Source organism: Nesoenas mayeri (assembly GCF_963082525.1).
Source record: "Nesoenas mayeri genome assembly, chromosome: 2".
In the NCBI taxonomy this organism is placed as follows: domain Eukaryota; kingdom Metazoa; phylum Chordata; class Aves; order Columbiformes; family Columbidae; genus Nesoenas; species Nesoenas mayeri.
This window is the reverse complement of record NC_137543.1, coordinates 14,356,694-14,374,097: the sequence shown is the minus strand read 5'-3', so window position 1 is coordinate 14,374,097 and position 17,404 is coordinate 14,356,694.

Here is a 17,404-nt window from a genome sequence, read left to right as displayed (position 1 = left end):
GAACAGATGTCAGAAAGCACATTTTCCTTCAGAGAATAATAAATGCATGTGGTGGCCTTCCAGGCAAGGTTACTAGGGCAGGAATAACATGGTCATTTCATAAACAATTAGCTGCTCTTCAGGGTGAAAGTGAAATGCTAGCAGTGACCAAGTTGGACAGCTGACACAGAAACAAAGAGTATATTCTTTCCTTTCCTTTGCACTAGGGACATTCCTCTTTTAACACTCTTGTTTTCACAGTTACTGTTTCCTTGCAAGAATTCCCTGATAAACCTCAATCTCCACCAAAGCCATCAGGAAGAAGCTGGTTAGTGTCTGCTCTGCTAGTTAGAGGTAGAGAGGTGTACATGTGTGTGCGTGTATGACCTGGAATTATGTGTGTGACACAAACTCTTCCCTGTTAGGAACAGAAGACCACCAACATATTTTCCCTGCGGGCAATGGATAACAAGTTTCCAGTTAGTAACGACATAAAGTTGCTTCTAATCCTGGACTATAATTGAAAAGGCATTAAAAGGCTGCTTAACGATATAGCCTCTCAGGTTGTAATAAGGCCTTATGTACATTACTGGCAAACTTCTGTATTATTAAAATTCCTTCAGGAAAACACTTAGGTTCAGGTGCCTAGAACCTATCTAGCTCCCAGTTTTATCATTCATTAGCTGATCTGCAACTCTGCTGCTGCTTATTTTGGTAATTTACTTGTATTACGGGCTAAACAACACTTTCAATGATGATGTGAGAACAGCTCAGTCAGGGAGGAGGAGCATGAAATTACAAATGATACATAAAGAAGACACTGAAGTGCTTTTTTTTTTTTAAAACTTAAGGATGTCACCAGTATATACTTAAGAGCTTATTGTTATGATTGCAACAAAGAATGGCTGGAAGAACTAGCCTTTTGTGCAAAAAGCACAGCTAAAATACAGGTTTTCATGGTACTAAGCTTGCAAGCATCCAGCAATCTTCAAGGAAATCTAAATATCTTCATTTCCACTGTGGAGCATCTAATGTGTTATATCATCCTCTGATGGCTACCAGTTAGAACACTTTTTATTCTCCAGAGGTAAGTATAAAAGCTCTTGTTTAGAAATTCATGAATGTGTGCATATCCAGCAGGTCAAATAAGAAAGAGATTTATTTTCCTTCCAAAAGTCTTGTCCACTGCACTCAAGGAAATAGTCTGCACTCTTTATTGACATGAAACAGATTGATCTTCACATCAGATCCTACTGTCCAAAAAGGATTTGGTCTGAATGAGAATCAGGTGTCAAATAGAAGAATGAAATTAAACTACTAATTCTGAGACTCATCAGCTCTTGAACTTAGACCACATACAGAAGAAAACAATATAACAGCACTATAACCCTGTGGGCTACAGAAAACTAGGAGAGGGGTTGGATTGGAAGTTTTCAGGTTGGCTAATAGTGTTCCTTAGGATTTACTCTGAGGCCAGTGCTCTATGATGAGGTAGGATTTTGATGCCTGAGAAATGGAAAATTATGTTAAAGAACTCAGATAATTATTACAAATGAGATAGTAGGTTTGTGATGACCTGAACAAAAAAAAAAAAGAGCAATTGAACATTTTTTTTCTAGATTGTTTCAAACTAACCCACCTTAGCCTCCTTGTAACAATGGCCATTTATTTGTGAGCCCTTGTCCCTTGCAAAGGAAGAGGCTCCTGCATGTTCAGCACATTTACTAGTAGCTTTCCCTGTCCTGCTCAGGTGAAGGCTCTCTACCTTCTCTTCATTAAGCCCAGGGGCATTGATGCAGACATTACAGACTCCACTGCTTGCAACTAAAGCAGATGACTCAGTTCCAACACAAACATTTTCCTTGGCAGGTCCCTAGAGACAGTTGCCTTTTGATCAGTAGGAAAGAGCAACAGCAGGAGGGTGGGATAGAAAGAGACATTTCCAGCCACAGATTTACTGGGAAGGGGAAGGTTTATATGGTCCTCACCTTCTGGGTACATATATGTCAGGCTATGGGACATGTTTCTGGGATGGACACTGAGAAAGAGGCTGGAGCATGGATGAGATGAAAGGTGAGAATATGGTGAAAAAGGCCATCAAAATGTGCACTGAATGATTTGAAATGACATAAGTTACACACAGGGAGCCGTGTACAGACAAATTAAGCTATAACACTGCTGCACACCTTAGTTATAAGTCAAAAACCTATTGCAAGTGGTGAAAGTATAAAAAGAGCCTAAAGCATGCAGGGATATGAAAGAACTTCAAACCTTATCAGCTACAGGAAAGAATCATGGATTTACAAACACCATTGCTTGGATAAGAAGTCTGTTTCAATTTTAAGCAATAAACCAGGTTCAAATATGAAATGCAGTAAAACCTACACAAATGAATCTGTGAGTGCTGATATCAACAACTCATTTTATCCAGAGTGATAGGAAATAATTCAAAGTCAGGAGGATTTACAAGGAAACAAAGGGACAAGACAAAACTAAGGAAAGGTCCATATTATCATAATCTTGTTGTGGATACTCACCCTTCTATGATCATCTTCAGACATTTTGGGACACCTCTGCTGAACATCAGTAGAGCTTTTGCTTCTTCTATCCATTGACAGCCAATATGGATTACAAGTATGAACACTAAGAATGTGAATCTTGTACCATCACACATCTGCAATCTAAACTTTTCAGAAGCTCATCCCTTGCAAAAATGGTCTTCCTTCTGAATTATTTGAGGAGTGAAATCTCACAACCTCTTAACAATTCTCAGTGTCCAAGGCCCCCTTCAACTGCTGCATTTGGTGCAGAACTTGCTATGAGACTTGATCAGCCAGTTAAAAACTCTCTGTACTCAGTTCTTGGACCAGACAGTATAAAACCCCTTACAAAGTGTGTTCCTGTAAAGATCTTTCTCATAGGAACCAAAATTCTGGAAGCTACACAACACCATAAGCCCTTTCATGCATCTTTCAAGTGTTTTAAAATGCAATCCTTTGGCAAGGAGCTTCTATTGTAATTAATATAAACACACAATGACTGGGATTTGAGAAAGTCTAGTCAACTAATGAGTCTTGATAATTCAACAATAGCTACTGAGAAGCAACATGGACACACAAGTAGAATCTCTCACACTCCAAGGAAAGCTCAGTAGAGTTCAAATTGTAGACTATAAACTGTTATGTAATTACAAATTATCTTGGCAGCATTAAGGGAATAATATGTAGATTAAAAACATGAATCTTTCTCTTATATTTATAGGTGTTTATAGTTTGAAACTCTTCAAGGTTTTGTTTGTTTGGTTTTTTTTATTCCAGAACATTTTACCCCACCAAGTTACTAGAGCATTGAATTTTGATGACTTATCTGCCAGGCCCATAATTTTCATAATGATACTTCTTATTTTGCAGATCTCTGTGCCAATTTCTAGCAATAACTCTTTTCTTCTGTATAACTCATAGAACATAAAAACCCAATATGACACATATTTAAGATAGAACACATTATAAAATGTTCATACTAACAAATAATATTATACGACGTTCTTGCCAAATAAAGATTGTTTATGTGTGCACATTGAATTCAGAAATTTTATCTGAACAGTTTCATTCAATTAGGAACTTTGATTGTACTTAGAAACGCAATTTGAGTCTGCCTAGTAGAGCCTATTGCTTTGTTATGAAACCCCTATCTAGAATAACAAGTGTTTAGCTTATTATCACTTTCTGTGTCAATAACAATAACTGGAAGGAGTGGATTTGATATCTTCAGCATGTCTGACTCCACTTGAAAGAACTCTGGGAAAGGCTCACTTTCTATCTTGACTTCTAAAGACTTCAATAAACCTGTACACATTAAAAAAATCCTGACCTTCTTTCTTCCTGGTGCCTAGAAACACTAAATTGCAGAACCATATAACTGACTTTCTAGGTAATAAAGCCAATTACTTTGCTATTACTTTGTTATTAGGACAACGAGACACAGAAAGAAAAAAAAAAAAAGAAACACAAAAAAGGGAAAACAAACAAACAAACAAACAAACAAAAAAAACCAGAATAAGAATATAACTAAATTCTGCCAAATGCATTCTGGTACATTCATTGTCAACCTCTGTGAAAGAACAGAAGAATAATTACAGCAAAAAGCCTATTAGTCAGTAAGCTCAAAAAGTAGAGAGTTTTCTCATTCGAAGGAAGTATAATGGAAGTATAATCTCTTTAATTGTTTCAGATCTTCAAATTTTTTTTCCTGAAAATTGGAAATTCTGATAAAGTGGCTTTCTGAAATAAAACCATGTCCCAATATCTGTTACTAAGCAGTGAAGCCAACTATGCTGAAAGACTTGAGACTGCAAGTGGCATCGTGCCTCTGACCAGCATCTTGCTTTCAAATTGCATCTATTGGTACTCCAAGATTAGTAGCTGCAGACCAGAGATGCACCAAAACAATGTTCAAAAAATGCCCAATTCCATGGAAGGTCAGTGAGTAGAACTTTTTTTGTGCCAGCTGCATGGACAGCATTTCAATAAGACTTTTAGATATCCAAATTACTATGCATGCCAAAATTAAGAGCTAAAATCTAGGAAAGCTCAGGCTTATATGCCTGAAATTAGATGTATAACATTTCAGGCAGAACCTTCTCCAAGTAGCTAAAGGTGTAATAGAGACATATTAATAATGCATGGAGATACACTGGTCTTTTCTGAACCGACTATCCTGGTTCCAGACTCCTGACAAAAGCTATTTAGGATTGGATATTTTTGTACTCAAGTTTCTGCAAGAACATGATTTACTGAGTGTATTCGTATCGTGCCTAACTCTTCCAGCTTCTGCTAAGTTAAAATAATACCAACAGTGAGAGTTTTGCATAATGACTGTCAGATAAATCCCTCAGTCAAGAGACAAGAAGGTAGAACCGAATGTATTTGACTACACATATTAAAGTTGATAAAGGCAAAATCAGCAGCCCATGAAAGACTATTTTCTTTGCAGAATTTAGTCATGAATCATCACTTTCTGTTCACTCTACTTGAGCCCTGGTAACCTAGGCTTTTGCAAGCATATATAATTTAGAAATTTCGTATTTTGAATAATGCTAGCAGTGCTTCAAAATGAAAAACAAACAAACAAACAAAAAACCTTAATTCATGTGGTATCAGGTGGAAACTAATGTTATCTTCCATACAAAACTTCAGTTATAAATCATTTTTCTGAGGAAAACTGTTGTATAATATTTGAAAATGGAGTATTTCCCCATTTTTCTAAGTAACATAAAATGCATGGTGTTATTTACCAAGTTATTTCATTATTTTTCTTTTTCTCCACAAGAGATGAGACAAAAAAAAAAAAAGAGAGAGAGAGAGAAATTAAAAACATCTGCTACTTCTCAGGAAAATCTCATTATAATTTCTCATATGATTTCCATACAATCTCATTCATCTCCAAGGACATTTTTAACTCTGTGCAATATCTGTCCTGGCCACATCAATGTCTGACTTGCATTCTCCTTAATCTCTCTTATCCCCCCTTCATTTACATTCTCATTGTACAGAAAAATACTCCATAAACTTTTCAACCACAGAAAGCTACAGATTTAAAGACCTCACTGAAACATTGTTTCTGAAATGAAAATAACCATCAACCACAGACAGAGACCCTGGATGCTACACACATTGGCTCTCTGGTTTGAACATATAATCAAACACCAACTCTTTGGTGCAATATGAGATTGCTGTCAGATAAGGAAAATCAATAATAAATAAATCATGTTTTAGCAAAATGATGCTGAGTGAAATTAGAGTTATTTGGGGTTAAAGTTTGATAAAATGTTGAAATGTACTTAAACCTGATTTAAGCTATTTTACTTATATTGAGGTTATAACTGATTTCTGGTATACATGCAAAATGTTGTTGGAATCGACTTTCTTGAAATATCTTCGCAGTTGTGCTCCTGGTAGCTGAAAAAATCTTCAAACATTTGCAAAAAAAACCTTGATTTCAAATGTGAGTTAAAGTTTCTAGGGCTGAGAAAGGTCCCTCTTTTTCTTATCTTGTTCATTCACCCCTGCTGTAATTCTACACTCAATTTTTATTCATGTAACTACAGATAAAAAATGAAGTTTTGTATGCATGTCTGTAGTCACACAGCTCCAATAAATCTCTATGTCTAATTGCCTAACATCAGCTTTTCACAGTATTCTGTAAAGTGAGAGGTTAAATCCTTATTTTTCATACTTTATTGCTTCAGCATAACCTGAAAAATATCCAGTAATTTCATCCAAGTCTTCCTGATCCCCTTGTCACCCTAAGTCAACTGCCATCAGTTGACAGGAATGTGCTATTTGAAGTTCTTTCCCATGCATGGTGGGTGGCAGGTCTGACCAGAAACGACACAACGAGGGTGTTGAATGGGAGTAGGTAGAGATATGCAGGGCTCCCACTGTTGGTGGGTGGATGGGGCCAGTCAGAGATGCACAGGGATCCTACTGTCCATTACAAGGCGCAGAGCCCAGCTGAGCCAGGTGGCACCTCTGTCAGGAGGCATCCAGTCAAGCGGACATCCAGTATTTATCTCCCTTGATTGGCTGTGTATACAAATGCAGATCCACTATGTCAAAACAGTTGCATAATAAACCTCAAAACACAAAGTAGCATCTTTGACCAAAGTAAAGTCTCTTAGGGTTGGCTGATTACCACCCAGACTGAACATGTATAGCTTGCAATTGCATCAAGTAGGGATCTGGACCCTCACTCTGCCATCAACACCCTAAAATGTTAAGGAGATAGGCAAGAGAAGACAGTACACAGCAATCACAAAAACCATCATCATTTTTATTCATTCAAAGTTGGGATAGTTTCTAGTCTGTTACACAAAATATTCACTACAGAGAGTAATGGCTTTTATATAGAACCCAAACATAGAACTTTGGAAAAATAATCTCTTTTTCACAAAGTCAGGGATAAGTATGGATATTTTTCATGAGCATGCATGTGTCTCAAATTAACTTGTGCTTGCAACACTTCAAACCTGAAGTGCTTTCCACGGTCATGGTTTACAGCAGTGTATTCTGCTTCACAATAAGATGAAAGATAAGGTTTAGAAACAAAGGCCACAAAGCTGCATTAAAACTTAGTTTAGTGTCTGTGTTTGACATTATATTTTTAGGAACCTTTCACCATAATTTTTTTATTGTGTACACAATTTTTGTGGTTTAGTCTCCTTAAATTTTATCTCAGAGAACTTTTATTCTCTTTCTCCACTGTATCTAACTAAATATAAAAAGTTAAGTGCTCCAAATATTCCAATATAAAAAAGTTAGGTGCTCCAAGATCATTGCCTGATCCCAGGCAATGTCATCCTGGTTTAGGATCCGGTCCAGAGTCAGTGAAGTGTAATAAAAGCAATCATGATGGTAAACTATTCCATTTCGTAAAGACCTCCGTATCTGGAAGTGATTTGAGAGAATATGTTAGTCAAAATATGATTGGAGCAGCAACCACTTTCATATATGAACTGGCTTCATTATAACTGAAATGGAACCCCTCTTTCTTAAACTCATACTGTATGACAATAAGACCCTAAACACATCAAAGCTTTCTATGACTTACACATAAAGCCCACAACTTTATAGCAAAATGACATTTGTCATAATAAAAAGATTAATAAAATGTTTTGCATAATACCAGCTGTAGCAAATTTTACTGAATATCTTCCTACTTGTTCATCATATCAAATGTACTCTTTGGTATCTGGTATATGCATTTTAACCATTTTACTGTTCTCTGTTTGACTTGGATAGGAAAGGTAAACAGGAAAGTTTTCAGAAACACAATGTAAAATCTAATAAGACTCTCGCGCCAATATTACCTTGTCCAGAATAGAAATCCTTAAAAACTATCCACGGCTTTTATGTTTGGGGAATTAATCAATAGAGAACATCTATTTGCCTTTCATTCTAAAACATGAACTAGATGACCTCAAAAAGGTCATTCTTCTTTCAGGGTAAGGGAAAGCAGTAGGAATGGAAGGGAACCCACTCATACTTTGTTCCCTCCACAACTGAGAGAGTTTGAGCCTGATCTCCACAGGGTGATCCAGCCCTTCTAACTTTTCAGTAGTGACTTACTGCTAACTAGGGGTATTAGATGCTTGAATATCTCTGTCCTTCCCTCATGTACTCGAATACTAATTCAATAGGTCTGAGGTTATTGCAATATCCTTGAAATGTGATCCCCAGACCACTCTGTAAATATTCATTTCCCCCCCCTCCCGTGTTTCTTCTAGAGGGTAATAGGGTCTTGTGTGAAAAGCATAAACTCTGCCTGCCTTTTTCATTCCTGATCATTTGCCTTTGACCTGCAGTTTTGATGGCTTTTTTGAATCTCTTGCATGTTATTACTTTTGTCCTACAGACCACTTAATTGGGGCAAGATGCTCTTTCATACTCAGATGACTGTTAGCCTGATAGCAGAAGCAAAGCTTTTATGGAAAGAAATAATCATTTGCCACTATCATTACACTCAACAACCAGCAACAAAATTGTCAGCCTTGCAATTCTTTTGCCATCAGCCCCCTCCAACTACTTACGTATCTCACATCCTTATTGGTCTAAACCCGCTAAGTGCCTGTCCTGTACTCTCAGAGGCACATAGTTTTACAGAAAGAAAAAAGCTATTCCCTTCCAACCTCTGACAGGCAGACAAACCTAATTTATAATTGCTTTACAATAGACTTATGGTATATACAAATAAAAATGTAAAATTGAGGTGATTTCAACTAATGTGAAACATCATTTCCTGAACAGTAGGGTTGCCCTCAAAGCCTTGTTTCTCTGTTGCTAGGGGAAGTTTCACTGAGAAAAGAGAAAAAGCTCCAGAGGAGAGGTGAGCATGTATACCACATCTCCATCAGCCATTGGGCAACCTCATCAATAACTGGCCTTGATTTTGAAGTGACCCTAAAATGTGGAACAGAAGAGTTCATGCTGAATATTTTATTCCCTGATGAACAAGGATAATTATTGCCAAAGGAAGAATTAATATACAAATTATAGCCAACTTTGAGGGAAGGGCAGCAGATTGTTGTCCTGTACTGGGAGCAATCTGGATTTATACTGTTCCTCTGTGACTTGCCCTAAGTTTCTTTTTCTCAGAGGAAGGGAAAGAAGTAGGAAGGGAAGGGCCCTTTCTCCTTCATTTGCTGTCACAACAGAAGGTGGCTGTGACTCTATGGAATCACTTTCTCCGCCCGAGAGAGACTAGAGATCACAGAAAGCCTCTAGCTGCTTTCTGCAGGTCTGCATACCAGACCGCTATGTTACAGTAAAAGAGAGTTAGATGTCCTGTCATTTTGGTCATTTTGAATTACCTCCTTTTCTTTTTTCTGCCCATTTCTTTATCCTGGGAGACTGAGGGGTGACCTTATTAATGTTTACAAATATATGAAGTGTCACAAGGATGGAGCCAGGCTCTTCTCGGTGACAACCAACAGTAGGAAAAGGGGTAATGGGTTCAAACTGGAACACGAGAGGTTCCACTTACATTTGAGAAGAAACTTCTTCTCAGTGAGGGTAACAGAACACTGGAACAGGCTGCCCAGGGGGGTTGTGGAGTCTCCTACTGTGGAGACATTCAAAACCAGCCTGGACACATTCCTGTGTAACCTCATCTAGGTGTTCCTGCTCCGGCAGGGGGGTTGGACTAGATGATGTTTTGAGGTCCCTTCCAATCCCTGACATTCTGTGATTCTGTGGTCTCCAGCAGACCTTGAGTCCCAAAGGTCTTGCTAGATCAGGGCTGTCTTTCTGACAGTACCAACTTAGCTAGGAACTGGATTAGAAAGTGTGCTGGTTTTGGCTGGGGCAGAGGTAATATTCTCCATTGTAGCTAGCAGGAGGCTATGGTTTGAATTTGTGACCAAACCAGTGTTGATGATACAGGGATATTTTTGTTATTGCTGAGCAGTGCTTACACAGCATCGAGGACTTCTCTGCTTCTCAGAAGCAGAAGAAGCTTGGAGGGGACACAGCAGGGACAGCTGACCCCAACTAACCAAAGGGATACTCCACATCATGTGACATCATGCTTAGCATATAAAGCTGGGGAAAAAAAAGAGGGAAGAGGCAGACATTTGAAGTGATAATGTTTGTCTTCTCAAGCCACCATTATGTGTGATGAAGCCCTACTTTCCTGGAGATGGTTGATCACCTGGCTGTCCATCAGAAGCAGTGAATGAAACCTTTGTTTTGTTTTGCTTGTGTGTGAGGGTTTTGCTTTACCTACTAAACTGTCTTTAACTCAATCCAGGAGATTTCTCACTTAAAATCTCTCTCTTCCAATTCTCTCTCCCATCCCACTGCAGGGGAAGTGAGTGAGTGGTTGTGTGGTGCTTAATTGTTGGCTGGGGTTAACCATGATAGTGAGCTAAAATTCACATGTGGCACCAGCAGTGCCTTGAGATGAAACAGAGCTCCAGAACTGTGATTCAAATGTTTTATATGAAAATTCAAATTAACAACTTACTTTTGTGCAGAGTCTCATACAGTCATGAAATGGCAGCAGCCTGACTAGGACTAAAGTGCCTTTAACTGCTGCAAGCCAAACCAAAAAGCTATGTGCATGGACACATGGCCTTGTCCTCTATTGAATACCACTGAACCCAGCCAAAACACATTTAGAGTTGAAAACTGTCAACAGTTGGCCAAATGATGGTGATTCTGGTTGCCTATAAAGATAATTCTTGGAGTTTTACCTCAGAGTAATTTGTATCCCATTGTGTGTGTTTCACAGGATGGCATGAACTGTGAACACTTGTAGTATTAATCAAGACCATATGTTAATGCATAAGTGGATGGCCAAACAAATACTAAAGAGACTCATAAAATGTAAAAAAAAAAAAAAAAAGTGTAACCACAGAGGATTTTTGACATCTTTCACAAAGAGTTTGTCATGGGTGAGGACTGAGCTTGTCCTCTGGAAAAAAAAATCCATATGCAGAGGCAGGCATGTTGCATCACATGGTTTCCCCATAAAACAACCCTTGCATTATAGGAACAGCAGTAATCTGTAGAAGATGAACAAGGAGATGCCAAAAAAGAAACAAGATGTTAACCAAGCTCCATCACAGGGATTTCTCAAAAAAGCCCCATAGGTTTATATTAAACAAGAAGCATACCCGTTTTCGTCTAAGGATTCCAAAGGCAGTAAGGAGCATTTAGCTGCTATAAAACATGCAGTGGAATTTCTAAGCTTCTTGATAGCAGGCATAATTGGAATAAATACAAGGAGTTTTTGGAACCACTGAGCAATTTGAAATCCAAGTGATGGAAAATGTCAGTCAGCATTCATTTTTATTCAGTATCAAAATTCACCTGTTTCAGACAGTTCAGCACTTGGAATTCAAAAGGTGTACTTTTCACTAGATATAGGCCATGGAATAGAATTGCTTTACAGATGCTGCTGTGAGTTGTCTGTTGGTAAAATTGATGTTGATCACAAAACGGGAGAGTAGCTCTACCTCTAGACCCATAAACCACTCATAAAATAATTCTTAAAAAAAACCTTTCATCATCACTAATCCAAATTTTAAGCTCTGAATAATCCATTGCAAATTCCTGTGGATAATATTTTTTATTATCTTATGACTTGGTCCACTCCCTGTCTTATCTTTCCATTTAAGTTGATAGTAATGTCTGCATCCCATTCAAAGAGGTTCTCAGAAGGAATAGTGTAATGGGACTTCAAGGCTCCCTGTCCAAGCCATGTGAGGTGTCTGTGTTCAGTACAGGCTGTACATCCAGCTCACTCATGCTGTAGTCCTTCTTCTTTATACAGGGCCTTCCAAGGAACAAATTTTTTCTATCCTCCTAGGCTGGAACACAACTATGAGAAAGAGAACCAGGAAATTAGGTGCAAAAGGACACGGACTTGGGAGATATGATTGTATATTCAACTCCTGTTCAACTTCTGAATACTTATTGTAGAAAATGTTTGAAAGGCCCGGAAGATGGTAAGCCATGAAAATTAAAGCCACGTTAGGATAAAATACTTCGTTCATTCCAACATTAAAATTTTCCATGACATAAAATCCCTTGAGCTGAGAGCATAAAGCTTTAAAAAGGCAAAGTTTCTGCTGGATCAGATGGAAAACTTAACACACCCACCATATAATGCCAGATCATGTAATACTTTCCATGAGAACTGCATATTTTGATACCAAGCCAAAATACCTTAACTGTATGTTCCAAAGTTTTGAAAGTGACCAGTGATATGACAGAGATTTTATTGTCAGAAAATCAGGTAATTTTAAGAATATATCAGGTTGGACAGTCAGCAGTCAATGTATTTTGACACCCTGGGAACATATCAAAAAATATAGTTTTGGTTTTAATCTGATACATTTTATGAGGGTAACCCTTTGCCTCTATTTATAATAAAAATTCTGCTATGTAGTCAACTACTCACAGTCAACATCATGTTTTCTATATTCTATTTAGTGTAAAGATAAGTAAATCAGGGAAAAAAAATCAGAGATTTGATTCCTTCTTTGCTGTACCACACAAAATCCATCCTTTTTTATCTGAAGAAAGATTAGATTTTATTTGAGTCAGGATGATGAGACACTGGTATTTACATTTAATCTGCCCCTGTAAAAAAAAAAAAAAAGTAACAACTTTAATTTCAAGATTTCAAGGGTAGGATTTGTTTGCTGTGAATAGGCTGACAGAGGTTATAATAACACATAGCGAAACAAGAGGTGGAGGAGAACATATTATACATTTTGTAATTACACACACAGGCTTTATTATACTCATTACAGACATCATAAGCATTATTTTTGGAACAAATACTTGATGAGCTGTCCAGCATTTTATCCCTGACTCCAATCTAAAATTATGATAATGACAAGGAATCCAAACTCTTCACTAGAAAAGAAAAAAAAAGAAAAAAAAAAACAAAACCAAAACTTAATGCTCCTGAAAGCTCCTAGAGTAAATTAAAGATTAAGCAGGAGTGTTGTAATTGCTTTAGCCTCTGTTGGATGAAAATTATTTTAATTTCATGTAATAAATTTGAAATACCAGAAGATATTGCTGTGAGCTGGAGTGTGAGTGCCACTCAGTTCACTATAAATATGATTTGTTTTTAAGTTTACCATTCTAGTGCCAAGTGTTGGGGGAACCAGATGTCAGCCAGCCATTTGAATTTGATGCTCAGTTTCTCCATTCCCAGGACTTTTAAACTGTACATATCAAGACATGAAAGAGGTTGCCTTTGCTTCAGGATGAATGTGGAATCAGTACCAAGGGAATGAGTACATGGTCTTCTATGTATAGTTCTGGTGTAAGGAAAAAGAATGCTCCAGTGGTTATGATAACAGTTTGTAATGCTGTGGACTGGAAACCTATTCTTGTTCTGCTGCACATTTCCTTGATCACATCATATAACACTCAGAGAGAGACTGAAAGGACACACAACACTGCTATGCCTGACTATCAACTACTCAACTGCAAGAATTCAATAATGCTGAGTTAGACACAATGGCCTACCAGTATCTTTTGTGAAAGGCTGTTTTCCACACAAAGCAGATCAGTGCTCAGTCTGGTTGGATGCAGTCCCACAGAGAGACAGCAGCTTTAGATAAGCTCTTTCAAAATCACCACAGAGGAGAAAGCTTAGTGTCTGGGTTAAGTACAACCCTGCCTAGAGTTTAGGTGGTGCAGATAGATGTATGACTGTGACCACTGTACCAGCCATGTATCTTCATGTGCTTCCATAAGGCCAGCTTCAGACGAATCTGCTCCTACTTACAAGATCAATAGAGACAATGACCTGTGTGGCTGATTGACTTTTGCCTTCAATATGAATATCATTGACACAGTAGCTCTGTAAGAAGGCCTTTCAGGACTAGTACGTAAAGGCATGGCACATAGTCATGGTTGTACACGTGATTCTAACTTGTGTCTCCTTAACTGTATAGTCACAGGCTATATTTCCACAAGGTGCGCTGGGAAAAGTAGGCATCAGAATCAGAGGAGAGCATTGGAAATTTATTTTCTGTCCCACACTGATAATTTTTTAGTCTGAGTTTGATGCCTATGGAAAATTGGATTTAAAGTCCTAAATGCCTATACATGTGTATACATATGTATATACATATATGTGCAGGTCATGTGTTCAGCTAGCAGAGCCAGGCTGTCCTCAGAATCCATGTCAACCATATTTACAGAGGTAATGTTCATCTTTCCCACCAAAGTAGTGTCACTTTTGAGATAAATGAACACTTCCAAACATTCAGGGAAAGGAAGTGGGAGGTTTCACACCATGTGGACCTGTGATGAGAATGTTTATGTGGAAGAGGGAAGAACATGGTTCTCCCAGGCATGATATCGCTGCCAAAATTGCTAAGAAATATGACAGTGCACAATCATAGGACAAAATACACAATAACTTTGGTATTTGGGACCAAAGTCCCATCTCCCAGATGAGAAATTCTTGATGTGTATGCCTGCAGGTCCACTACACATTTGTGTGGCTGAAGGGAAGAACGACATTTAAGCAAGCGAGTTAAACAGAGAGTATAGTGGGTGCTGTTGACTTGAGACAGTCCTAGTGGGAGAACTGTGAAATCTACCTTTTGGGGAGAGAAGTATCAGTCCATGCATAAGATCATCCACAGCAGCATAAGGCTGCAGCAGCCCTACAGACATAATGAAGCACTAAATGGAAAATGCCTGTAGCTCTTTGCTAGGGTTGAAAAAGAAAAAAAAAAAACAAAAAACCCACAAATGCGGACATTTTTGACTCACCTCCAAAAAAGGTACTATATAGCCTTAAAAGAAATATGAGGCATTGACCCATTCTATTTTAAAAGGAAAGGCAGGAACTGAATAATCCTCTAAGAGTTTATGGGTACTGGAGTAATCTCTGCAAGTTAGCAATAAGGAGCAGCCTCCTAGATTGGCTGGTGAAAGATTTATTACAAGACACTCACAACAAGAGTGTACAATGCAGTAGGGAACAAATGACCTGGCATTAAATGAAAATGGGAGTTGGACAAATAACCTAAGAAGATTTTTCATCTCTGATTTCTTTGTTTCTACAAAGATTATGGAGAAAAAGAAAAATTAAACCTCTGGTGAAATAGTTTATATACCAGTGTATGGGATCTTAAAATCTGCATTTCAAAAAAACACAAAACATGCAGAATTTCTGGCCAGCAAAATTTTGTATCCATATAAGACAAAATACAACACACCTTATTCTGGAATGGTACAGTACTACCAGTATCACTTTCTTATGTGTCCAACTGAGCAAAGGAGAAATTGGCAAATTTCAATTCAACATTCTAAAACTCCGAGTTAATCAGAGTTTCTCTTGGTCCGAAGGCACACCGGAGTTCTAACTCTGAAACTCCAGGACAAAGGGTAGCTAGAGGGAGGAATACTATCTTTGAGACATGTTGGAGCCCGTCTGAGCAGTAAATCAGCATCTAGACACATGTGTCTCTGCAAACTATTGGCAGAGGAAGATTACTGTCATAAATACTCACTCCTCTACAGGCATACAACCAGATGAGATGAACCTGCAACCAAAAATTACCCCGTTTTATATTATCAGCGTGAAGTTGGTGCTCCAGACTTCATGAGGCTAATTTCCTCTAAGCTAAATGGGTAATCTTCCAGAAAATCACCATGAAGAAAATAGTAGGTTAGAATGAGAAAAGATGCTTTATAGTAGAGTTTTGCATGACTTTCACTGTCTTGCATTTTAAGGGTCTCCTTTAGCAAATACTTCATATATTCTTCCAGGGCCTTGTAGAGCTGTGTTGCACCACTGTTTTTAGAAGAGATCACAGCATGTTTGTGAAATTCCCTTGTAAGTTAACAGACACGGAATAAAAATACTAATACAGATGTCTAGCCAGGAATATGTCTCATCACTACATCAATAAATATTTTTGGGATACTTTCAAATAATCTGAAAAGCTGCTTTTGTCAGGAATAAGTCAGATTGCAGAACTGTGATTTCTATTCCACCCGATGAGATATCCCTTGTGGCCAACACCGAAATCACCATAAATTGATGAGATGTCTTAGTCCAAGATGAGAAAACAGCAACCATTGTTTTTTAATGAACTACTAAAAAATTCTATAAAGGAAAGGCACTGCTTACACAGCAGCTGATTTATTTTTAACAAGACAGATTTAAAAAAATAGGCCTGTGCATCCAAGCCCAGTGCCTTGGGTATACATACTTCCAGGAATGATAGACTTTGAGTCCAATATCTTATGGTGTCCCTATAACTCGGTGTGCAAGAGGCTGGGCTGACAGTAGCTGAGCACGAAACTCAGTCATCTTGGACCTCTACAGGAAAACGAGCAACATCAGCTGTTTGGGGAGCCACATCAGCAGTTTGTTCATTTTCCCACTGCAATCTGCAATCTTTCTCAGTCTCTCTTGGGAGATCAAACAACTTGGGAATGAGAAGAAAGCACAGCCTCCAGCTGATGCCATGGCTCTCCCTGCTTTTTACTCATATCTCTATTCCTTCAGTGTGGGTACAATAGTAAATACAAGTTTATTTCATTTATTGCTTGACAGCACTGATTTATTCATGTGTTATCTTAACTATCATGGTGAGAATATAATTACTGTCCCCAGTAAAAAATGTTGAACCTTTGGAAAAGAGATCCTATAACTCTTTGATTTCTTCATACAAAGATTGACCAAAGGTGAGACTAATGTAAGAGTACTTATTAGTTTCTTGGGCTTTTGATTAGACTTTTGTTTAAATACAAACATGATTTTTTCAGAGAAATCATTACAGTTTAAACATAGTTCATGTTAGTTAACCCACTCCACATTTAAAAAAATAAAGCCCCACGCAATTGCTCACTCCCCAACCCAGTGGGACGAGGGAGAGAATTGGAAGGGTAAAAGTGAGAAAACTCATGAGTTGAAATAAACACAGTTTAACAGGTAAACCAAAAAATGCACATACAAGGAAAGCAAAATAAGGAAGTAATTCACTATTTCACATCAGCAAGTATGTGTTTAGCCATCTCCAGGAAAGCCAAGCTTCATCACATGTAACGGTTACTAGGAAACACAAATGTCATAACTCTGAACATGTCCTCTTTCTCCTTCGACCTGCAGCTTTTTTTGCTGAGCATACTATCATATGGTGAGTCAGCTGTCCCAGCTGTGTCCCTTCACAACTTCTTGTGCAGCCCCAGGCTCCTCCCTGGTGAGGTGGGGTGAGGAGCAGAAAAGGCCTCGATGCTGTGTAAGCACTGCTCATTAGTAACTGAGACATTCATGTATTATCAACACTGATTTGGTCACAAATTCCAAACATGGCCTCATAAAAGCTATATGAAGAGAACTAACTCTATCCCAGCCCAGCCCAGAATAACACACAAGC